The following is a 25,599-nucleotide window of genomic DNA, read 5'->3' on the forward strand; positions in this document are numbered from 1 at the left end:
CTATGGAGCAAGAGTATAGATGAGAATGTATCTCAATGGGTTTATCCTAATTATGGGAAACATGGAGTAAAGTCCATGGCAGTGCTATTCACCGAAATACTGAACTGTGAAAGATGGCCTGAGCAGAAATATCATTGCTCCATTTTGAGTAATCTAGGTCTGAGACAGATATACAGGAAAGTCAAATAAACACTCAGATAGATGAAGAAGTCTGGATTGAAGATAACAGTTTAGGAATCCTTAACCAATAAATGATAAGCTAGAGGTGAGAATGAACTGACTTAGAGATAGACTTAAAAAGAAAACAGGGCCTATCATTGAGTCTTGAGGAATTCCATTTAAAGATTAAGGAGCGATTAGTTGGCAAAGAATATTGAAGAGTGGTCTGACAGAGGCAGAGCAACTTTGCAGCTAGTAAAGGTGATGATTCTGGGTCCTTTTGTCTGGGAAAAGCCCTAGCAACAGGTTTACGTGGTCACATAGTTTAGTAAAATTTTCCCAAGAAGGATATCTTTGTTTTTCTTTTCTTAAAGCAGAGTCTCAAATTGTATGAGCTTCAGGTCTCACACATCTGCCCCTAAGAGGAAGGCATAAAACCAAGAGAAGGTGAATGCATGGAAACACAACGGGAGGGGAACAGTTTAGGGAGAGAATGTGCGACAGTTATGGATGCATCTGAGACGACAGGAATAGGAGGCGAGAAACATATCCATTGGATTTAGTGGATGGAAGATCACTGTGTCTCTAGAAAAGTCCCTTTAGTGCCCTGATGGGCCAGGAAGCCAGATTCAGTTAGTTGGTTTCAACAAACTTAAATGTGAAGGAAAAGGGGAAAGTGTGGTAGCCAAGGAGAAAGGAGCTGCTCAGGAAGGTTATTTTTTCTTTTGTCCCTCCATCCTTCCCTTTCTTTTTTCCTTCCTTCTTCCTTTCTCCCTCCGTCCCTCTCTCTCTCCTCTCTTTCTTCCTCCTCTCTGTCCCCTTTTCAGAATGGTGAGACCTGAGTGTGCTCATTGAAAGGTTATACAACACAGAGGTGTGCTGAAGAGACAAGGGGAGACCTTAAGCTGAGATGAGTTTTGCACTTATTTTATCTCAACTTTTATTTTCAAAAGACGCAGAGGAAATGAATATCCATATACTATGAAAAAATCTAATCGGTATTTTTATTTCGCTGGTGGGAAAAACTAGACAGATTCATGTTAATAAAAACACAAGGGTCCTTGGGCTGAGGACACTCTCTCCACCCAGCGCACTGAGGTCACTTCACTCAATTCCTAGTCATTTGCAAGCAAATGTTCTGTTTTGTAGCTTTCTGAAAATATCCATTTAAAAACTCAAACCAATTTCCCCTTGAAGTCTTGTCTATTTTGTAACCTATTTCCCCTCAAATAGTTGGTGAATACTGTAGAAATATATACAAATCGCTTTTTAAAGACACATCAAAAATTACAATTCTGCCAAAGAAAAATAGATCTTTAATTCAGGGTATTAAATACATTCTTTAGACATTTTATTTCGGCTTCTGAGTATCCTATAATATATGCTCTAATGTTACACTTACGTATTGAAAAGAGAGCAGTTTTCTTTCCCAGACAAGATTCCTGGGACTCATGAATTGAGGATTTCAGAAAGATAATCTTAACCGGCACAAGATAGAAATGAATATGCTTTTTTTTGGCACCTTGTAATTCTGAAGGCTTCTTGCATTCTTTTGTGTCTTTTAGTTCGATTATTGTCAAAAACTGGACATTGATGCGCTACAAGTTACTTGTTACAAAGTGAGATTAGCCCCAGGCATCCTCATTAAAGTGCTTCTCATCACTTTAACAAGGAGAGAGAGAGAGAGAGAGAGAGAGAGAGAGAGAGAGAGAGAGAGAGAGAGAGAGAGAGAGAGAGAGAGAGAGAGAGGGAGAGGGAGGGAGGGGGAGGGAGGGGGAGGGAGGGGGAGGGAGGGGGAGGGGGGGAGGGGGAGGGGGAGAGGGAGAGGGAGAGGGGGAGAGACTGTGGGAGAGAGTGTGTTTGAGACAGAGTGTGTTTGTTAGTCGCTCAGTCGTGCCCGCCTCTGTGACCCCATGAACTGTAGGCAGTCCACGGAATTTGCCAAGCAAGAATACTGGAGTGGGTTGCCATTTACGTTGGGATTAAAAAGAAGAAGAAAAAAAAAAAGGTTCTCAGATTTAGAAATAGGGCCTACCAGTTCCCGAAGGTTGCCAGATTCAGCAAATAAAATCAAGGCTGCTGTTAAATCCGAATTTCAGATAAACAATTTTTTAGTTTATAGAAAGTGAAAGTGAAGTTGCTCAGTCGTGTCCGACTCTTTGCGACCCCATGGACTGTAGCCTACTATGTTCCTCCGTCCATGGGATTTTCCAGGAAGGAATACTGGAGTGGGTTGCCATTTCTTTCTCCAGGACATCTTCCCGACCTAGGGATTGAACCCAGGTCTCCCGCATTGTAGGCAGATGCTTTACCGTCTGAGCCACCAGGGAAGTGTATCAGAATTTAGCGTATAAAAATATCCCAAATATTGCCTGGAGCAGACTTGTGCAAATAAACGCTTCTTTTTTAAAGTTTGACATTGCAATTAAACGGGGCTTTCCCCCAGCAACCTCGCGGAGCCCACTCCCCACATCCCAACCGAGCGCCCGCCGAGCTGGTTTAAACCCCGGGCCGGCCGGCTGGGCCGCGCCCCCTGATTGGCCGAGGCGCGCCCGCCGCCCCGCCGGCCGCAGGCGTCACGCAGCCCCGGCGGCCCGAACCTCGCGGCCGCCAACGCCGCCGCCTCCGCGGCAGCCCCGGTCGGCGCAAGTGCGGCGCGCGCAGGGGGAGGGGGCGACGGCGGCTGAAGCTGGCGTCGGGCCGCCGGTGGCCGGGCGGGATTAAGTTTCTCGGTCGCGCGGGAGCGTCTGTGCGCGTCCATCCCGAAGCTCCTCGCCGGGCCGTTACTTCGGGACAGAAGAGAGCAGGCGAGGCTCCCCGCGTCCCCACCCTCCGCCCCTTTAGCGTTCCCGCCGGGGGCGGCCGTCGCGAGCCGGGTAAGCGGCGCCGGGGCCCGGGCCGGGAGGCCGGAGCGCGCCCCCGCGGCCTGCGCGCGCCCCGCCTGGGAAGGTGCGCGGGGGCCGGGGGCCGGGGGCCGGGGGCTGGGCGCTGGGGGCGGGCGGCCTGAGGGGTGCGCTTGCCCCACCCCGCGCTACCGAGAAGCCGCTGCTGCTTTGGCTCTTGAATGGGAGTCTGGAAGTTTCCTTTGCGACTCGCCGGGTTCCCGAGCGGTCGTCCCGGTTCTTTCAGCCACTTCCCTCCTCTTCTGTTCTTGTTGACTCTAAGAGGCTGAAAAGTTTCATCTTTTCGTTCGCCTGGAAGGGCATAGTAAGGGTGCCAGGGAGGGGAACCCCGGGCCTGGCACGGGCGCCTGTTGCTGTTCGCGGCTCTGGCCGCGCCCCAGGCCGGACGCCCACTCCATCGCTCCGCGAGGGTGGGCAGGGGATGGGGATGCGCCCCTAGACTGGCGATCCTCGCCTCGGCTGCAGCGGGGCACCCAGAACAGGCGGCTCACTGGTACCCGCCCCCATCTTCACCCCTCCCCCTAGCGCCCGTGCCCTTAACATCTCGTGTCCGCGTTGATGGGAGCATTTTGCTTTCGCCTCCCCCCCTCTGCCCCCCACGCCCAGCCCGCGCCAGTGGGGCGCCTTTGTCTGCAATTTCGCAGCCTCGGGATGCCGGATGTTTCTAGGGAAGCGCTGCTCTGAATACGCTGTGTGTGTATGTGTGTGTGTGTTTCACCGGTGGTGATGGTGTAAATTCTTGCTTGCATTCTTACAGAGGCACAAAGGCTGGGCTATTCTTTCCTGTAGATCGCGTGGAAATTCAAGCTGGGACTGCGGGGAGGAGGAGGGGCCGTGCGAAGGCCGGAGGTGGCCGCCGCTGCCCAGTGTCCGGGGGCGAGTCGAGGGCGGCGGGACGTCTGTCTCCATCTCCGCGGCCGGGGGTGCTGAGGTCGCTCTACTAGGGCAGAATCTGGGTATGGGTGCTATGTGCCTTGGGCGGAATGGGAGCGGGTGGCAGCTAGTGTTTCAGAGACACCAGATGAGAGGACCTTACCTTCACCAGCCTTGAAGGAAACCTCTCCAAGTTCTTTGGATGTCGAGAGGGGAATAATCTGAAAAGTGGCCAAACTTGCCATCCAGTTATGTTGGACAGGTGTGGCGTAAACATTCCTTTTTGTGTTTCTCTGGACATTTCTCATTTAGGTTGCATTTTAAGAATAGATAACATCTAGTCTGAAAAACTTACAAGGTGATGCAGTGGGATTTCAGGATTACATGCACATTTGGGTGTAGGTGACTAAAGTGAACTTTTTATAAGAATTGCATCATCTAAATTTGCTTAATACTTGCTTTAGCCTTTGGTAGAATTTAGGCAAAGAGGTGAATTAAAAAACCTCACAAAACTTGAAGTTCCTTGGCTTGAGTTCTAATGCAATGCAAAGCTCAAGATGAATGCACCTGCACCCTTGCCTGAGGGAGGGGCTGGAAGCTTTGGAGGGTGGTGGAGATAATTTTGTCTGGGATGCCCAGCTTTCCTGCTTGCTAATAGGCTAGTTTACAAATCGGCGACATTTACCTAGACTGGGCAGTATTGCACACTCTGCTCCTCCAGTTGACAGGAGGATCCTTAAAAGCAGAGATACATAAACTTAAGGGCCATGGGCTAAATCTTTCTGCTGCAGCCTGTTTTCCGCTCCCTAAACTTTAAGAGCTTTGGATAGTTTGTACACTTTTAAATGGTTGAAAAATGCAATCAAAAGAATAACATTTCATGACATGTAAAAATTACATGAAAATCACGTTTCAGTGCCCATAAAGTCTAGTTGGAGCACAGCCACACTAGTTCCTTTTTCTGTGATGCATCCTTACGGTTGTTATCTGCTTTCACAGAAGCAGTGACGTAGTTGACTGGTTGCATAGTTGAGATAGAGATGGATAGCCTTCAGAGTTTGAAAAGTTTACTGTCTTACTCTACAGAAAAAGTTGCCAGTCAAGATCAGGCTTCAGAAGTATTGCTTACATACTCCCTCTTGTGATGAGTGTATTGTTTAATTTCATTGCCTTTTAGGTTCTGTTTCTGGTATCCTAGGAACTAGCAGACTGTTCCCCAATAGTTGGACTAGTTAATGTGTTGGATTTTCTCATTTCCATGTTTCACTCTCAAAAAGTTTTCTTAACCTTTTGGCATCTTTCTTGTTTAGAGTCTAGCCTAAAGTGGGGTTTCTGATTAGCAAAAACTATATATTTAGTTATGTTGAGTTTAACAGAGATAGCTATATTTCAGGGTGCTCTGCAGTGAGATCTGGTGACTTCTAGTTACTCTGTTACCTGAGCAGTTTTGAGAACTGTATCTTTGTTTATTTATGTAGAGAGAAGCAAAGGTTAGGAGGTGTCATAAGTTCCTTTCCACAGGCAAGTTGTCACCTACACAAAGGTAGTTTGGGGGGCTCCTTGACTCATCATCGGTTGTCTTGCCTACCTTATTTGTAAAACAAACAAAAAATCGATGAAGTTTATCTCAGCGTATTACTACTAGATTGTTCACATGTAATACCTTCCCTCCGATTTCCTTGGCTCTTTTCAGTATTTCTTTTCCCTTCACTTGTTTCTGGTTTCCTTTCTTCCTTTAACACACTGCTTCATTGTATTTCCTGGGCCCAGGGCTGGTTGTTGCTGCGGAAGGGGGAGGTGGAAGACAGGTTTTGTTGTGTTCCAAATTTCTGGCATGTAGGCAATGCCCTGTTTGGTCCCCGCAGTCCTTTTTGCATGTCAGGTAACTTTTGAATGCATATATATGGTGTCAGAGTAGAGGCTGTCCCCAGAGTTGACTACATGTCTGCCAAGCTTGGTGCTCTGAGATATTTATGGAAGGCCTTGAAATGTAATTTCACATTGATTCAGGTCTTTAGCTGCTGTGGTGGAGAGGCTTTGCTTTCTAAAGAAATGCACCCATTGTCTAGGGTTTAGATTAAGGGATTCGAAGCTGGAGAGTAGCAGTGAATTGCCTGGAAGATACTGTCCTGTGTAGATGATTTTCTCCAGATTACATCTGAAGTCTGATGTCATAGATTTGACTCAGGTTGAGTTGCTCCATTTTGTACATTTACAATATGCACAAAGCCCTCTGTGCTTTTCATAAAAGATCTTAGGGCAGAGATAACATATTGGATTGGAAATGTCCCTGTATGTTAGTAGAGCAAGCTACACATCTGTCAGCCAAAGATTCTGTAATTGAGTGGAGAAGTAAACACGTTCCCGTACAATTCAGGACTGCTTGATGGTGCATGTGAATGATGATATAGCACCGGTTGTATTTTGTAAACAGTCATATGTGCCTTAAAACACATTTGGCGTAAAGTAGCAGTTCATTTGATATTGTTATTAATGCATTGTTACATAACATTATCAATCCCATATTTATAACAAGAACAATATTATTTTTTCTTGTAAATTAGTTTCCTGCATAAAAGAGCATCAGTATAAATACAATTGGAAATGACATGTAGTATGGTAAAGTTGGTACACTGTGCTTAAATAATGATAGTGGGATTCCACATGGGCGGGGGCTTCCCTCGTGACTCAGACAGTAAAGAGTCTGCTGCAGTGCGGGAGACCCGGGTTCAATCCCTGGGTTGGGAAGATCCCCTGGAGAAGGAAATGGCAACCCACTGCAGTATCCTTGCCTGGAAAATTCCATGGATGAGGAGCCTGGTGGGCTATAGTGCATGGAGTCACAAAGAGTGGGACACGACTGAGCGGCTTCACTTTGATTTTCCACATGGGCGGATAAGAATAAGGAGATGAATTGTTTCTAGATAGAGAAAACTGATATCCTAGCTTTCCTGTGAGACACTTCCCAAGAAGGTCTAAGATAGTCCTGCATTGAGTAGATAGTAGTAGATTAGGAGATAGGAGGAACTGGATTAGGCCCTGAAGAGAGCACCAAATAAATACAGTGTTCCAGAAGATTACTGTTACATTCTGAAATACTAGAGGTTAGAACTTCAGCGTGTACATTTGGGGGGAGGCACAGTTCATGATAGACTCTTACAGACACTGCAAGGCTCTCTCAGGCTGCAATTTGTAAACTCGTGAGGCCTTGAAGAACTGGACTGTTTCAGAGTCAGGGAGGGAAGTCCTGTAGGAGGCTCCTGTGGTGGTGTAAGTAAGCATTACTCTGGTAATTTGATATTTGGAAAGAAAGGAAAACTGTTACGTGAGGAAAAAGGTATCTTATCTTTGTTCTGAGGCCACTTGTTTTGTCTTTTCTGAGGTTCACTGGGAAATTGGCCTCCTTTTGTAGACAGAATTAGTTTTCTTTCTAAGTGTTTCGTAAAAGCATCAGTTTTCTTAAAATATTTCTTCTCTCACAGAATGAATAAAACATTAAATTTGGCAAAGATGAACTATTAGCATTGTCAGCATCTCGTGATGGCTTTGGAGTGTGATTAAAACAGTATAATTTGTTATTTATATTATGGTGGCCTGACAATTGTGTGTATATCCTGTGCACATTTTGTGGGCAAGTATTTGGCACAGTCTTTTTTCCCCCCAGAAATTTATTCTCCATTTTGAGAAAATATAATTTAAAAAGTAATTTATATCCTATATCTTAAAATAAAAACTTTTTTGAAGTGATGAAATTATATTTGTTAGAGAAATGTTAAAGCAGTTCTTCCAAATTTGGAGAGCTGAGTGTTTTTTAAAAAAAGGTAAAACAGTACTTAAATTCCGGCTTTTTTTCTTCTTGCCTATGGTGGTTAAATTTGTTTGATCTAGGGAATTGTTATCTTTATCTTCCTTTTAGTTTTATTTACATCTGCAAAATCAGCATTCATTATTATGCTGTTGTAAACCTCTCTACCTCCATATCTGAGGTGCTGTAAATAAATGCAGGAGGGGAAAGTGAAAAGTGAAACACTTGTAAGAAAGGAAAAAATAGAAACATCAGTTACTAGACAACAAAAAAAAACAAAAGCTTAAGGAAAAACCTATTTCCTTTGTGCTGATGATTTAATGTTGACAGTAAGAATACATTTTGGAATGCTTTTCATTTACTCTATTAGTTATGTTTTAAAACTAGTTACACTAAAATACATAAGATAGTTTTTTCTTTTAGTAACTTATTTTGATGATAAAGAAAGCACATTGAAAAATATGGGTGACATAGATAGTTGCAAAGAAGCTGAAAACTTAGCTATAGTTCTCTCACCTAGGTGCTACCCCTCCCTAAAACACAAGTATTTTGTGAAATGAGGACGCCCAGCTTGTTGTGATATACAAATGAACAAGTACAACTGTTGATCAGTAGTTTTCACTAATTGTCGTTCCTCTCAGTGAGGATAATTTGAGATTATTAAACATCCATACATTTGAATTGACATTAATAGCATCCGTTAGAACCAGTGTCTCTTGACTCTTTAAGGAGGTATAATATGGCTGAGCACCATGTGGACACAGGACACCAGTGGAGAAGGCATGTTTAAATCTTGATCTGGGCTTAAAAGTAAATGTTCTTATAGACCATAGTTAATTTTGGATTAACTTTACAATATGTAATTAGGTGGGCCCTCACAGGCCTTGCTTCAGGGACCTAGCTGAAGAAAATGATAATGGGAATCTGTTATCCAGTGCTCATAAGACATCACTAAACTGACAGAACTGTGGCAACAGAACCATAAATACTAAAGATTATTCTACAGTTGAAAGGGTCCTCTCTGATCTGTACAAGGAATGGCTAGCTTCTCTTGTATGTTGCTAGTTCTCCCCTTCACCAACAGGTCCAGTTTGTCTAAGGCTTTACTGGATAATGTTGAAGAGGTTTAAGTCAAGTATCCCCCATCCTCCCTGCATCCACCCCAGGCTTTTGAAGGTAATTTGTTTTTTTAGTAAGTCAAACATGAAGTCTGCCTCTGGGCAACATTTATTTCCAACTGTCGCGCTGGAGGGGCCTCATCTATAGGACTCAGTGTAGTTTTGACTGACATTGACCCCTTGCTTGCTACTTCATTCATGATTTATCCGGGGGTGGTGAATGTAGTCATGCTGTTCCCTTTTAGAAAAAGTACAGCGCTGAAATGTGTCTTTATACTGATTAAATCTGCAGAATATACATATATATGTGTGTGTATTCATCCCTCTTATCAATTCAGCTCAGTTGGCTCAGTTGTGTCCGACTCTTTGTAACCCCATGGACTGCACATGCCAGGCTTCCCTGTCCATCACCAACTCCTGGAGCCTACTCAAACTCATGTCCATTGTGCTGGTGATGCCATCCAACCATCTCATCCTCTGTTGTCCGCTTCTCCTGCTGCCTTCAGTCATTCCCAGCATCAGGGTCTTTTACAATGAGTTCGTCCTTCGCATCAGGTGGCCAAGGTATTGGAGTTTCAGCTTCAGCATCAGTCCTTCCAATGAATATTCAGGACTGATTTCCTTTAGGATGGACTGGTTGGATCCCCTTGCAGTCCAAGGGACTCTCAAGAGTCTTCTCTAACTCCACAGTTCAAAAGCATCAGTTCTTCAGTGCTCAGCCTTCTTTATGGTCCAACTCTCACATCCATACATGACTACTGGAAAAACCATAGTTTTGACTAGATGGACTTTTGTTGGCAGGGTAATGTCTCTGCTTTTTAATATGCATTTTAGGTTCATCATAGCTTTTCTTCGAAGGAGCAAGCGTCTTTTAATTTCATGGCTGCAGTCACCATCTGCAGTGATTTTGGAGCCCAAAAAAATGAAGTCTGACACTGTTTCCACTGTCTCCCCATCTATTTCCCTTGAGGTGATGGGACCAGATGCCATGATCTTAGTTTTCTGAATGTTAAGCTTTAAGCCAACTTTTTCCAGTCTCCTCTTTAACTTTCATCAAGAGGCTTTTTACTTCTTCTTCACTTTCTGCCATAAGAGTGGTGTCATCTGCATATGTGAGGTTATTGATATTTCTCCCAGCAATCTCGATTCCAGCTTGTGCTTCTCCAACCCAGCATTTTGCATGATGTACTCTGCATATAAGTTAAATAAGCAGAGTGACGATACACAGCCTTGGCGTACTCCTTTCCTGATTTGGAACCAGTCTGTTGTTCCATGTCCAGATCTAACTGTTACTTCTTGACCTGCATACAGTTTCTCAGGAGGAAGGTCAGGTGGTCTGGTATTCCTGTCTCTTGAAGAATTTTCCACTGTTTGCTGTGATCCACACAGTCAAAGGCTTTAGCGTAGTCAATAAAGGAAAAGTAGATGTTTTTCTGGAACTCTCTTGCTTTTTCAATGATCCAGTGGATGTTGGCAATTTGATCTCTGCTTCCTCTGCCTTTTTTAAATCCACCTTGAATATCTGGAAGTTCACAGTTCATTGCTGAAGCCTGGCTTGGAGAATTTTGAGCATTACTTTGCTAGCAAGTGAGATGAGTGCAATTGTGCGGTAGTTTCAACAGTCTTTGGCGTTGCTTATCTTTGGGGTTGGAATGAAAATTGACCTTTTCCAGTCCTGTGGCCACTGCTGAGTTTGCCAGATTTGCTGGCATATTGAGTGCAGCACTTTCACAGCATCAGCTTTTAGGATTTGAAATAGCTCAACTGGAATTCCATCACCTCCACGAGCTTTGTTCATAGTGATGCTTCCTAAGGCCCACTTGACTTCGCATTCCAGATGTGTGGCTCTAGGGGGTGATCACACCATTGTTTTTATCTGGGTCATGAAGATCTTTTTTGTACAGTTCTTCTGTGTATTCTTGCCACCTCCTCTTAATATCTTCTGCTGCTGTTTGTTCTATACCATTTCTGTCCATTTTTGTGCTCATCTTTGCATGAAATTTTCCCTTGGTATCCCTAATTTTCTTGAAGAGATCTCTAATCTTTCCTATTCTATTGTTTTCCTCTATTTCTTTGCACTGATCATTGAGGAAGGCGTTCTTATCTCTCCTTGCTCTTCTTTGGAACTCTGCATTCAAATGGGTGTATCTTTCCTTTTCTCCTTTGCCTTTAGCTTCTCTGCTTTTCTCAGCTATTTGTCTATAGCCATAGCCATGTATCTATCAATATCTTTGTCTGTCTAAACAGCCTTCCTAGGCCTGGATTTTTCTCCCTAGGCTGCTCTGTTAAATTCAATGAATATCTGTTGGGTGCTAAACTCAGGATGTTTAGGCTCTCCCCTTTTCTCAAGGAGTGGGGAAGGCTTGTGTAAGTATTTTACTGAGATTAATGTAATTCATAGTTCACATATGATAAATTTCACGTATTGAAATTGTATAGTTTGTTGCGTTTTGGCCCTTGTGAAACCATCCTGGCAGTCAAGACTGAACATGTCCATCCCTGGCAGTTTTTTTTCTCAGGCCCCTTGGTGATTCTTTCCTGCCTCTCCTACTTCCCCATCTCCAAGTAACCACTGATCTGCTTTCTGTCACTATAGATTAGTTTGCATTCTCTGGAGCTTTAAATAGATGGAGTCAGACAGTGCGTTCTTTGTGTCTGACTGCTTTGACTCTATTTTGGGTTCATCTGTGTTGCCTTTACTTGTGGTTTTGGTTTTTTTTTTACTGTTTATTGCTGAGTATTAATTCATTGTATGAATATACCATTCAGAGTTTTTTTTTTTAATAGTTCAGAATTCTCTTATAATTCATTGTCTTGTAGTGTGCTTGTTTGGTTTCAACTGTGTTGGGTGAGACTTTTGTATTTGATAGTTTTATTTTATCTTCTTAAATTCCTGTCCCTTTAGATCAACATAAAATCTGAATACCCTTATTTAATGTTAGTTGAAGTTTCAAAATATGTAAGTTAGGTTTTTTTTTTTTAAAAAAAAAGCCTGGTAAATTGTAAAATAAAGAGTTTTAAATTTTTCTGATTTTTAGAAAATTTTATAATTTTTAATTTTCTAATTTTTCTAATTTTTAGAAAATTTTCTAAATTTTAGAAAATTACTTTACTGTGTCAGGTAATTAAAAAAAAAGTTGCATGAGCATTGAGGCTTTCCACAAGCTTTTGTAGATGACGTTGTGAAGTCACTCTTAGTATTGAGCCCCAAACTTTATTCCAGAGTGCTTGTCTAGTTCTCCTGACCCTTTTGCATATTTTTGGTAGTTCTTATAATATTTGAAAAATTTATTGGTTACTTCTTTTGACAACTTTATATAATAATCATATAGTGAATTGGATAACAAAGGAGTAATCTGTTGCCCAAGTTAACCAAATAATTGCCCCCTAGTGTATGTTACATCTAATATCATTGGACACACCAAGAATTGGAGAAGGAATGGTCATTATTTTTTGAAAACACGTTATTCTTACTGGGGTCATTCAGATTTCTCAGGTCATTTTTAACATTTATATGTTTGTTGCTACTTTCTTATCACTTGAATGAAATTATGTAACAACAAAAACTACAAACCCTAGAACAACACCATTTAAAGCAGGTACACTCTCTGGATTATTACAAAAGTAAAAGTTGGTTTATCATCTTAATTTTAACAGCCCTTTGAGTGCCATAGTAAAATACAGTTAGTGTATGTGATTAAGTAGTAGATGGGTTAATTAAGAAGCAAATAGTCATGTTTATTGAAAGAATAAGGTCTTTTAAATTGTTTTTAGAGAGAAAATACCAGGTTGTTAGGATGGCCTTAGTGAGTCCTATGGAATTACATAAAGTAACTAAATAGTGTAGCCTGTTATAATTATCTCTGAATTAGTAATTAAGGGATTGAATTGGCCCACACTTACTTATCTTATATGGCTGAAGTTTGTGTTTGAGTAGGTTTATATTACTTTTGACTTCTTTGTATAATTTTCCCTTATCTGAATAACTTGGAATCTGGCCAGCATGATGTAAATTATCTTTTCAACTGATTTTCCTCAGTGTGTCTTCAGCAGTGTAGACTACCACTGCCTGATGAGCTTATGAGCTGGTTTAGAGAGTGGCATCTCTTTGCTGTCAGAGGGATACAGCATTCTCTCTAGAGAGTTTTTAGTACAGGTTATGAAAAACCTTGGTTTCAGTTACTGTGGACAAACTTTAATTTATTTTGAGTGTTTGCATATTCAGTTAATGGAAGATCTAGAGGTGAATTCATTTTGGTTTAGTATGGAGGTAAATAAGAGAGCATGCTCACTGATTTTTTAGATTTTTCCCCCCCATGTTTTGCATGCGTGTCTGCTCAGTCGTGTCCAACACTTTGCGACCCTGTGGACTGTAGCCCACCAGGCTCCTCTGTCTGTAGGATTTCCCAGGCAAGAATACTAGAGTGGGTTGCCATTTCCTACTCCAGGGGATCTTCCCTAGGAATTGAACCTGTGTCCCTTGCATTTCTTGTGCTGGTAGGCAAATTCTTTACCACTGAGCTCCCTGGGAAGCCCAGAGTTTTCATATATGTAGATATTATTTCATCTTGGATCTGGCTGGAACATTTTGATTCCACTAGGATTTTGAATTTGTTCTTACAAATAATTGTTTGATGTCTAAGATATTTCGATCTTCTATATTTAATTTGGCTTAATTAAGGTTATCTTCCATAAGTCAGGGGCTTCCCTTGTGGCTTAGCTGATAGAGAATCCACCTGCAATGCCAGAGACCTTTGTTCGATCCCTGGGTTGGGAAAATCCCTTGGAGAAGGGAACGGCTACCCACTCCAGAATTCTGGCCTGGAGAATTCCATGGACTGTATAGTCCATGGGGTTGCAAAGAGTTGGACTTGACTGAGCGACTTTCACTTTCCGTAAGTCATTTGTGATCACATTAGTATAGGAACCAAAGTGATGTCAAATGTGATGTCAATGAAGACCCTTATTTACGGTCAGCTAAATAAACAGTAACCTGGCCTAGAGTGTTGGCCCTGGTGGGAGTTTTGTAAGTACCTGTTGAGAGTGATAAAGCATGAAGAATCCTTACTTCTAATGGATTTTTACCCCAAAGTAATTCTTATGTTTTATTTTTAAATGTCTGTGTTTCCCAGAGTTCCAGCCTCTGTTCTCTCCTTAATCTCTATTTTCTCCCAGATTAATTTTCTTTATCTTCAGCAACATCTTTAGGCCAATGATTCCCTGATTTATACTTCCAAATTTTTTTCTCCTTAGATTCACTTACGTAATTGATCCATTCTTTCAACAAATATTTATTGAGTGCCCACTTTGGGCCAGCTACTGTTTCTAGGGCTGGTGATATAGCCCAGTGAGAAAAAGAAATCAACAACATTTAAAAAAACAAAAACAAAAGTTCCTATCCTCATGGAGCCTAGATTCTGTTATTTCCTGTTTTCTAGACATTTCAAGCTCAATATGCCCCAAAGGAATGCATTTCCACCCCTTTCCTCTAAGTGACATTTCTTTTTCTGCTCTTTAAGCTAATGATGCTCTGGTATTTTCAGTTTCCCAGATTAGAAATGCTGAGAGTTGACCTCTGTTGCTGTCATTCACTCATTACACCTGTCCCAAACACACAACTGGTGCTCATTGATCCTTTTAATACTCTCTAATGTGTGTGTCTGTATCACCTCTCTTGTTTCTTGGCATTAATCTTGCTCACATTTCTGCAAGCCCCCCACCCCGCGGACTGGGCTGTTTTTTAACAACCTGACGTCTGTTTGTACTATTATTAGTTCTTTTCTATTTTTTAAAAAAAATATTTCTTTCTTTCTTTGGCTGTGCCAGGTCTCGGTTGAGAATTGTGGGATTTTTTCTTAGTTATGTCGTAAGGAATCTTCAGTTGAGGCTCATGAACCCTCGGTTGCAGGATTGAACCTGGGCCCCTTATATTGGAAGCGCTGAGACTTAACCACTGAACCACCAGGGAAATTCCTAGTTCTATTTTTTTATGAACTATGTAGCCTATTGCCAGAATGTTTTTTCCCCCAGAAAATAAATTTTAGTAACTCGCCCCTCTTCCCTGCCACCCCATGTATCTAAAAGTCACTGCTCTACCCCTGTAGGCAAAGTCCCATGAAGGCCATTGAAACGTGGCTTTCCTCTTCCCTGTCTAGTGGGGAGGCCTTGTGCTACAGACCATTGTCATTAAATTATGTGGTTTTGTTGTCTTAGCAGGTGTCTTTCCATTTGTAAGAGTTGCCATTCCCTCTCCTGGCTGTCCCTCATATCCCAAGTTGCAAGTCTTTCAGGATGATTCACATGTCACATTCCCAGTTGTTTTTTTTTTTTCTGACTCATTCTGATAGCATTGGATTCCTTTTACTCTCCCTAAATTTAGCACATCTTGTGGCAGTGTAATTATGTACTGTTTTCTACAAAATTGAGAGCTTGGCAGCAAGATACCTGTCTTTAGTTTTCTTTGCCATATGATTTAGTGATAGACAGATAGTACAGTTTGTTTTTTTTTTGGGGGGGGAGCTTAAAGTTTATAGAATTTAGGATGGCTTTCTTAAAAAAAAACAATTATGAATGCAAAATTAGATGTGAAAGTGTGTATTTATTTGTATGAGAACGGAGGTATCTGGTGCAGGTATCTTCGTGCTGAATCTGCCTGTGCCTTAGGCCTAGGGAAATGTAAGTGCTTATTTAAAACTTGCTAAAATAGTGCTGTGTATATATAATTTTTTATCGTTGTTGATTTTCTTAAATTAGGGATAGGAAACAACAGCATCAGTCAGTCATTCTGATGCTAATACTGTTGATAGTAATAATAATGCCTAATACTTCTATAACTTCCCGTTTTCTAAGCACTTTCACATACTTTATCTCAGGGAGATTCTGATAACTGACTCAAAGGATAGTGACTCAAATGTAATGAGTTTTACTGTGTTTGGGTACAGGAAGATTGAGTTGCAGTTCTTCCTTTGAGATCAGATTTAACACTGGCGGGGAGATGATTCAGTTCTTCTGGGCATCTGTGACCTTAGTCAGCATGCCCTCCACCTCCTGTTAGCCTGGCAAATGCTAAGGACTTTTCTCAGGGCTTTCTAACCTGCTTTGCTGTCCTTCAGCTTTCTGTTTCTTCCCCCTTTCAGCTTCCTCACCTCAATATTTCTTCTTCCTTTCTTCCTGTTCGTTTATCTCTGCCTTGTCAGACACCACATCTATTCCCTCTCTGTCTGTCTCCTCTGGTTGGTAACTTAACACTTTTTTAAGTGTCAGTTCTTTGACTAAGCTGAATTTTGGATTACAATTTCTTTGGGTTCATTTCTACTTCTTTGAAGTATTTTAGAGGGAGTGATTTGGGGGATCTTCAATGGTACAAAAAGTTCGTGTATTTTTCAGCAACGGGAAAGCTGTCCTAAAGCTACATGCTTTATTTACTACATAGGTAAGACATAGTGTAACTTACAAGACCAAGGTCAGAAATGATCAAATTTTCACTCTTATTAAAGAGTTACGTCCAAATTGGAAACAACAGACACGCAGTTCAGTTCACTTCAGTCGCTCAGTGGTGTCTGACTCTGCGACCCCATGGACTGCAGCACGCCAGGTCTCCTTGTCCATCACCAGTTCCCGGAGTTTACCCACGCTCATGTCCACTGAGTTGGTGCAGACACTGGAAGACAAAATAACCATAGCAGCAGCTTTTGTATGCCTGTTTCTTCCAGGCATTTTGCATATGTTATTGTTAATGCTCACTTTACAATAGCAGCTCCAAGAAGTTAAGTGACTTGCCCAGGATCTCACAACTAGTAAAATGGTAAGTGTTTTTTCAAGAGAGCCTTAGAGTAGCAGTTTGGGACCTCTGAAAGCGTGGCTGTCTGAGGCTACTTATCTGAAGGTAAGTAGCTATTTTCTTTCCTGTCGTAGTAGTATTAGAGCACAGAGCTATGATTTGGTGGAAAGCACTTGGCTTTGATGTCAGTCAGACTCAGATTGGCTTTTAATGTTAGCTCTGGTGCTTACATACTTCATGAATATAGGAGAAAATACTTGGATCTTTCAGCCTCAGTTTTCTTACTTGAAAGTGGGTATATCTAATATTGAGGTATTGGTAGGATTAAAGGTATGCATGTTTCTGAAGCACATATACTGTGTTTAGGAAGATGGGGATATATGACAGCTATTTCATAAACGGTCTCATTTCAAAGAGTTAAAAATAAATGCCAGTTCATTGTCTAAAAAACTCACTTGTGGAAGGGTTGTTATTATAGTAGATGCAACAGAAACCAATTCTTATATACAGTTTTATTATCAGTTGTTATTGAAGAGCATGTTTTAACAGTCTTAAATGACAAGTTATTGGTTTAGTTATGGATTTCAACACACCTACATTTTAAATGTTCCAGTGGTGAATATATATTTGGAAACCTTTGGCTCTTGAAGGGAATATTTGGTGGTTAATTTTTATCTGAGCAATAAAGTTGCTTTTAAAAAAAAATTCCACAAAATGACATGGAAAATTAAACAGTTCATTGTTTAGGGAGTTTAATAGACACCCAATCTAATGAGTAAGGTTTTTAAGCTTATTATTTCTCCCTTTTTCTTCTGTCCCTATATCCTCTTGTAGATGAATTAAGACTACCTTCGGTTGAAACTTTCAGATAGTTATTGATGTTTTATTATGTAAACTTTACAGTGCCCCTGCATAATAATGGCTGTGGAAATAGGATTGCTTAATGAAAGGTCTGAGTTATGTGATCTTGGGAAAGTTAGTAATCTCTTTGCCCTTTTACTCCATATCAGCAAAATAAGGTGTTAGCAAGTTGTTTTGGTAAAAGGTCACAAACTTTTCTGATTTCATTAAATATGATATTTGAAATTATGAAGCATTAATAACTGCAAGAATCATTAATTTCTTCTGCCAGCTAAACTTAAGGGTTCTAAATGCTCCATGACAAGCATTGCAAAGAATGGACTCAGAGCAAGAAAGCATGACCTTTCATGAGCCCTTCTCAGCACATGCCTGGTACTTCTCAGCACAGCAAAGGGTTGAGACGGAGTCACCGTGGGCGCAGACCTCTAGTCACCACAAGCATAGCCCAGTAAAGAAAAACAGCTCCGTTAACTCACACTGCAGTATGCCGTTAGAAATTTGAGGCTGCCCTTTTCTGGGTAAAGTTTGTAAACCTTATCTTTGTTTCCATCCAAATTCAGCAAAGGGAAATTATGAAAGCCACAGACTGAAGTTAGGAAGCACTGATTGATGGGGAAAAATAAAAATATCTAATTATGTTTAGTACTTACAGCTAAATGATAGCTAAGTGGTGATATGATAGATGGCGCTTCATAATTTTTGTAGAAAAGATTCCAGAACAGGAAAAACCATTTGGGAACGGTGAATGTAGAGTTCTTTTTTAAATTATGGGGCAAAGCCCTTGGATGACCTTTGATGAAGAGCATGAACTAGTTGGATGGGAGGTAAGTCAAACCAGCATGGCTGTAATATTCTGACCTTCCACCTCCTAGTTCCACAGTGTGTCTGTGTTGTAAAGTTTGTCTCTCTGTACTGTTCTTTAGTGCTTTCCCCTAAGGAATCATTGAGTCACAACTGACAGAGCCATCAGTGGTTTTGTTATATGCCAGTATTGTTGCTGCGATCTCACAAGCTCATCTCTGAGAGGGCAGCCAGGGACGACAGAGATTGGTCTGTCACCTCCTCTTGCAGTCGGGCAGTCCTCACACAGAGCGGGCTGGCAGCTGCCGGCGCGTTACAGGGTCCTATGGGGATGCTTTGTGTATTCGAGCCTTTTCTAAGCGCCAGGGACCCCGCCGGCCCCGCCCACTGGAGCACTGCTGCATTCCAGGCAGGCAAAGGGCTGGAGGCAGGCGCCTGGGGCAATCTCTCTGGTGGATCGGCTGCCACCTGGAGGGATGACCCCTGAGGATGCTGTGGCGGAGGTAATCCTCCTGTCCGTCCTCGGCCTCCCTCAGTACAGTGATGTGGCTGGAGTGAGTGCTGCGTGAACGGTCGGCTGCCTCTGGAGTCTGATGTGGACCAGGGGTGTTGCCTGCAGGGGCAGCCCTTGGAGGAATTCCCCTGCCTGCTCTGTCCAAGAAGCGTGCCCGGCCTGCTGCTGCTCGGCTCCCCACACTGACAGTGAGGTGGCAATCAGGAGCAAACTGCCCAGCAGCCTGCATTCCTGAGTTTAGCGAGGGGATGAGAGAACAGGAGAGGCTAAATCTTTATTCTCAGAAGCATCTAAATCTTTTCTCTGAGTCACCATGTTTGGTGTGAGTTGACTTGGACAGAGGATCCCTTTCCTGTAGGAATGATTGTTTTAAGAGAGAACAGTATGGATGGAAAATACATAAAAATGGTTGCCCAGGGAGAAGGTATTGGAATCTCTAGTTCTCTAGCAGTGTGTATGTGTGTGTCTCCTTGGTTGTTCTTTAAAAAAAAATATGGATGATGGAGGAGGAAGGAAATGGATATAGTTTAATGGAATATAAACTTAATTGGTTTGTAGTATATTAAAAAAAAAAGTCCAGCCTTTCAAAAAGTCGATTGAGTAATAAAGCAGCCCGAGGTTCTAATCCCAGACACACTGCTGATTCTTATTGTTTAAATTGTTACACTTATTTTTAAAATTATAGTTCACCAAACCTTAGCGAACTTGTATGTGTCTGTGCCCTATGCTTTCAACCATAAAATTGACTTCATCTTTGAGTGTGAGCAATAAATAAGGAGCTTGACTCAAAAGCATCACAAAATATAATTTATGTGTGTGTTTCTGGAAGTGGATATAAATCTGGTAAAATGTCTGTATAAAATTAGTATCTTTGTGCTTTTAGGAAATCCGCAGTTAAGGACAGAACATGTTTTACTTTTTGAAAGGACAATGAACCTTTCACTTCAGGCCAACAGTCTTAAAAATAAAAGGAAGTAGCTTTCAAAACCAAAATAAAGTTAATGAACATTAAATAAAGTTAATGTTTGTTAGTATAAACACATTGTTGTGTAAGTGTGTCTGTAAGTTACTAAGTAGCCTAATATCTATAAGTATTTTCATAGGTTCTTTTCTCCTTATTAGTAAATTCCTAGGAAAAGGAATGAGATAATTATTATCACCAAAATTTGTTTAGAGTATGTAGATTCCTGATCAGAGGAATGATTATAATTTATGTATGTCCAAATGTGGATTAACACGCCACTTGCCCATATTATAATTTTAGCTTAAATATATTATGTGCCTCTTCATAATGTTGAATCACCATTTACATAAACATGAAAGATAAATTTTCTTTCAACTGAAACAAATTTACATTCATGTACTCTCTTGGATTGACCCATCATTTCCAGTGGCGGAGATTTTAGTTTGCTCTGCGTGTATGTTCGGAAGTAGAGCAGTAATAGTCATTCATCACTTCCCTGCCCTGCTGCTCAGCCTCACTTGGAATTAGCTAATCCGGGGCCATAGATCTGCTTCTAAGGCTCTTACCTCACAGGGCTTGGTAAAACTAGAAGCAGTGTTCTAACATCAGAAAATCAGAATAAATTTGTTTTTAATGATACAAATGCAGATTCCTTTTGAAATACTACTTTTGAAGAAATCTTTTCATGATATTTCCTGTCATTTTGTGGGGGTTAAGTGATCTAGCCTGAAGAAATTATCTTTCTGGTAGCACTTACCAATAGTAAAACATTTTTCCAAGTAATTTAGTAGTTCAAGGTGAAACCTTTTTTTGTTGGGGAAGGATGATAGGGAGAATTTGAAAAATATTGTGAATAAAGAAGGAACTAATCAGCTCTAGTCCCGTCCTCCAAAATTAGGTAGGTATTAACATTTTCACATGTTTACTGTCAGTCACTTATTTTTCTATATTTTTGTTATGAAAACTTTATAATGTACATTTTATGTTGTGTATATTATAGTGAATCCTCATGTATCCATTATTCACTTTCAATAGCCACTGTTGCAGGTCCAGTCCTGTTTCTTCTGAGCTCTGCCATTTTTTGGAAGAAAATACCATGCATTTCACCACTTTATCCATAAATATTTCAACTGAATTAATTTTTACACATATAAGTTTAAAACATTCTAAAATTATAGTTTCCGTAAAAAGGTAGAGAAAGCTAAAGTCATCTTTTGACCTCTCTCTGATCAAAAGCTACCACTTCCATCTGTCCACTCCTAAAAGTAACTATAACTGTAATTGATTTTAGAATGTGTCCTTTTATCAATAACTCATTGTTGTAATGATGAAATCACATAAATACCTTTTTATGTGTAGCATATATTATTATTTGATATATTAAAAATTATAGGTTGACATCAGACTGTTTACAACTCTTCATTTTCATTTTTGAGATACAGATTGTGAGCCTGTTCTTCAGTGAGTCTAACCCATTTATATTTATTGTGAATGTGGATATCTGAATTTATTTCATTCCTCTTTTTTTAATGATGCTTTTTCCTTTTTTCTTTATTTTCTCTATTCCCAAACTCTCTTAGATTACTTGAGTATGGTTTGTTCCATCTTTTTCCTCCTGGTTTATAAATTGTAAATTCTGTTTTTGTTTTCTTTTTAGTGTTTTAATTTTAACATACATGTTTGGCTTATTTTTCTAGTGGAGTTTGAAGTGAAAGTATTTCTATTCTCCTTTGACTAGAATATTTTAGCCAGAAATATTTTCATTACTTGTAAATGGTTTCCACAGTTACTATGGTTTCATTTATAGAATGAAATCTTGTTAGTCAGATCTCACATTCCTTTATCAACAGTAGATTTATAATTTGTTTGATTTAAACCTGATGACTTTTCTCAGGCTCTGATCAAAACTGAATCCTTCACAGTATTTTTCACCTGCTGTAGTAGAAGTTCCCCATGCTTTGTTTTTTTGAAGTAACTATCTCTCTTGTAAAATTCTTAATTGTCTTAGTTTTCATATTAAAGTTGTATTTGCTTGTAAGTTCCCTCAAATCTTTATTGGAAGTAGAGTATCCCCATGAATTAGTTAAAGGAGGTAGGGTTCATCTTAAGAAAGATACTAGTTTATTTGGGATGGGATAGTATGATGCTGTACCTAAGCAGAGTGTAATAGGTGTGTTTAATTGGAACAAAGAGAGCCTCATACAGATTACCTCTGGCAAATGGAGTGCACTGTAAAAATAGATGTCAGTGACTATTTCTTGGGGACCAGTTTTACTTTGTTTTCCTCTCATTAGCTGTGTTGGTTCTTCCGGGCAATACTTGCCTCTCTCCTAATGTCAGCTGTGTCTCTGCCCACTGATTTGTTTCTGTCTCTCATAACTCAAGCCTGTGTGTGCCCCATCTTGGCTTCTTCATTCTTACTTATGCTTCTTCTATCTTTTCAACTCTAGCTCCACTGCTGCTGCTCCTAAATCGCTTCAGTTGTGTCCGACTCTGTGTGACCCCATAGACGGCAGCCCACCAGGCTCCCCTGTCCCTGGGATTCTCCAGGCAAGAACCCTGGAGTGGGTTGCCATTTCCTTCTCCAATGCATGAAAGTAAAAACTGAAAGTGAAGTCGCTCAGTGGTGTCCGATTCTTAACGACCCCATGGAGGAGCCTACCAGGCTCCTCTGTCATTGGGATTTTCCAGGCAAGAGTACTGGAGTGTGTTGCCATTCCCTTCTCCAATTGGTTTATTCTTTCAAATTCTCGAGAGAGAGACTCTAGCCCAGTTTTACCTCTTAGGTCAGCAGTTAGATTGTCTTCCATTGAGTGAGGAGCCCACCCTTTGCTTCCCTGGCTATGGTTGGAGGAGAGGGGCATAGCATAGTGTGAAATGGCATATTCCTTGGAGCAGGGGCTGTGGGAAGGTTGCAGTCTGCAGTAATTAGTTCAGGGTGCTATAAATAATGCCATAGACTGGGTGGCTGAAACAGTAGAAATTTATTTCCCCACTGCTCTAAAGGCTGGGAAGTTCACCTTCAAGGTCTAGCGGGGTTTGGTTTCAGGTGAGAGCTCTCTTCCTGGTATTGTGGATGGCCACTTTCTCGCTCTGTACTTTCAATGAAAAAACATGCCTTTTCTTTGTTGCTTGCATGTGATGAGAGGGAGAAAAGGAAGGAGGGAGAGGAACATAGATATCTCTTTGTCTTATAAGGTTTTCAGTCCTCTTGGTTTAGGACCCCACCCTTATAACCTCATTTAAACTTGATTATTTCCTAAAAACCCTATCTCCAGATATAATCTCATTGAGGGTTACAGCTTCAGCATATGAATTTTGGGGGCCCAGCAGCAGCAGTGTTCTAAGGCACTGTAACACTCACTCAGCCTTTTAAACTCTTGGTCAGGACAGAGCTTTATTTCTAGAACATCATATCACTTGCTGTTTTTTTTTTTTTTAATATTCTCAGTCTTGATGGTGTTAATATTACCATCCAATCAGTAACTCAAGCAGGAAAGCTGAGATTCTTCCTAGACTCATCTGCCTTATCTTCACATCACCAGATCCTGTTGCTTACAGCTCTTATTCCTTAGATCTGTCTCCCATTTTCATTTACTTTTCACTTTCATCTTTTTGAAAATGCTTCTTAACTGGTCTTCTTGCTTCCAGGTTTGATTTCTTTTATAGATATTCCACACCCTCACCAGAGTGATTGTTCTAAACCAAAGATTGGCTATATCTTTGAAAAAGAAGCTGCAGTTTCAAATAAACTCTTCATGAATGGTACCCAGGGCCCTCAGTGATTTACCCTGTAGCCACATCTGTAGCCTCCTCACCTCCTCTTTCCTTGTCCTTCAGGCCCAGTCCAGGCCTAAGTAAGCGCTTGCAGTGCTCAGAAGGTACTGTGCGCTCTTGCCTCTGTGTGGGGAGCCCTTCCATCACCCCTTCTGTCCTGTCTCCCACCTGTTTTTTAAAATTCCATGCAGGGGTCGCTGCCTCCAGGAAGCTTTCCCTTTTCTCTTCAGTTTGGGTTTGATGGCATCTCTCTTTTCTATTCTTATTATTTCCAATGTCTGTTTACTTTTTTTTTTTTCCTTCCACTCAATTGGCCCATGAGTTCTCAGACTGTGTCCTCATTCCTCTGATTCCCCCACCCAGAAACATGCTCATCACGTAGGCACTCTGTGAGTTGCTGAATCAATAAATAAGAGAGTTTGAGTTCTTTTGTAAGCTTGTGACCCCTCTCAGCATATTCATTTTGGACAGGTAATTTATCTTTCCATTTTATAAAGGAAGGGTGAAACCATCAATCAGTATTTGACTTATGTTAAAGGCAAGGTTCCTGGATACTAGATTTTCTTTGATTTGGAAGAGCAAAAAAGAATGAATAAATTCTATTATTATTGAAGGAGTTTGGAGAGATTCATAAATGTCAACTTGAATAGGAAGATTTTGTTCACAAACGCTTTTCTGATCAAGCCTGTAAAAATGAGGGAGAAGTCCTACAGAACAGATGCTAAAAAGAGCTGACTGTTTTATGTTGGATGATTGCATGATGCTGGTGGGTAGTTGGACATTTTTGTGCTCTTGGAGCAGTAGTTCAGTAACCCTAGAATGTGAATTATGACTGCCAGTGTGTTTTTCTGTTATGGCCAATTGACTTTATGACAAACTGCCTACAGATGACTATAGCCTTGCATTTGTCTGCTAACTTCAGGTAGTGCTGAGACAGCTAAGAATGAGACGAATGCTAAATTTAAATGCATTAACGGATGCTGAACAACTTTGACAAGCCGCAAACCATTGCAGCAAGCTCTTCTAATGGTGTACTCCTTTTACAGTCAAAATAGTTAAGATATCTAGAAAATTGTATGCATTTGGGGCAGTTTCTGTTAGTAGAATTATTTTTAGCATAAGACATTTTCACTTGTTAGTTGCCATATAGTCTGTGTTGGGCAAGAATGATTTGTTTTATGTTTCAAGTACTGATTCTCAACTCCACAAAAGCTGTGCCTACATATTACCAGTACAACTTGTTGAAAAGTAAAATGATTCCTAATTAATCAGTTTCTGTTTCTAAAAGAAATGAAAGAAGCTGTTTGATTTTTTATCCTCAATTGGAACTAGTGTTATCAACCAGTTGGGAAAATCAAAAGGTCACAGCTAAAATCATTAAGAGGATTTTTAAAGGGTTTGTCATTAAAGTTCTGCAGGAAGCATAGAGTCCTTAGATTAAAAATGGTTTTTAAAATTTGCATTTTTCCTAAGCTAATATATACATAAGTAGGCTTGCCAGATACAATAATGGATCCCTGGTTAAATTTGAATTTCAGATAATCAACAAGTTAGTGTTTAGTGCGATTATATCCCAAGTATTGTGTGGGATATACTTGTACTAGAATTTATTTAAACTGGGTATCCTGTATTATTATTTGCTAAATCTGGCCACCGTATACTGACAAAAAATTTTAAAATTCAGAAGAAATGCAGCTCAAAATTTTCTTCTATTGTTCTCCACCTCTTGACATCCAACCATTAGTGTCTTTGGAAAGCTTGCAGGAATAGTCTAGGCTTATATATATATATACATATATATATAAACATTTATGGTAAGGGTTTCTCTGAAAGAATAAGCAATTCTACTTCCGCATAACTGACTCGTAGGTGAACTTTTGGATGCCAGGGTTTTTCACAATTGAGAACTATTTACTCTGTGCTTTCTCTGCAGACTCCTCATGAATCAGTGGGCCTCTGAATCCATAGGCCAACCCCCATCCCCCACCAAGCAATGAATACTATTTATCTTTCGAAGTTAATTTTTCATAGAGGAAAGAGCATA

At 40.7% G+C, this 25,599-nt stretch overlaps 1 protein-coding gene across 7 annotated transcripts in view; it reads left to right on the plus strand.

Moving 5' to 3' along the window:
• The first annotated feature begins 2,843 nt into the window (after nt 1-2,843).
• Nucleotides 2,844-25,599, plus strand: part of MPDZ (multiple PDZ domain crumbs cell polarity complex component) — a 162,177-nt gene continuing 139,421 nt past the window's right edge. For 4 of the 7 annotated variants that reach the window (XM_061132561.1, XM_061132564.1, XM_061132566.1 and 1 more), the window contains exon 1: nt 2,845-3,035. The gene's annotated coding sequence lies outside the window, so the exon portion shown is untranslated. Of the gene's footprint in view, nt 3,036-25,599 lie in introns of all 7 variants that reach the window. The other 3 variants (XM_061132568.1, XM_061132565.1, XM_061132567.1) reach the window with 2 other exon arrangements.

Source organism: Dama dama, chromosome 29 (assembly GCF_033118175.1).
Source record: "Dama dama isolate Ldn47 chromosome 29, ASM3311817v1, whole genome shotgun sequence".
NCBI lineage: Eukaryota > Metazoa > Chordata > Mammalia > Artiodactyla > Cervidae > Dama > Dama dama.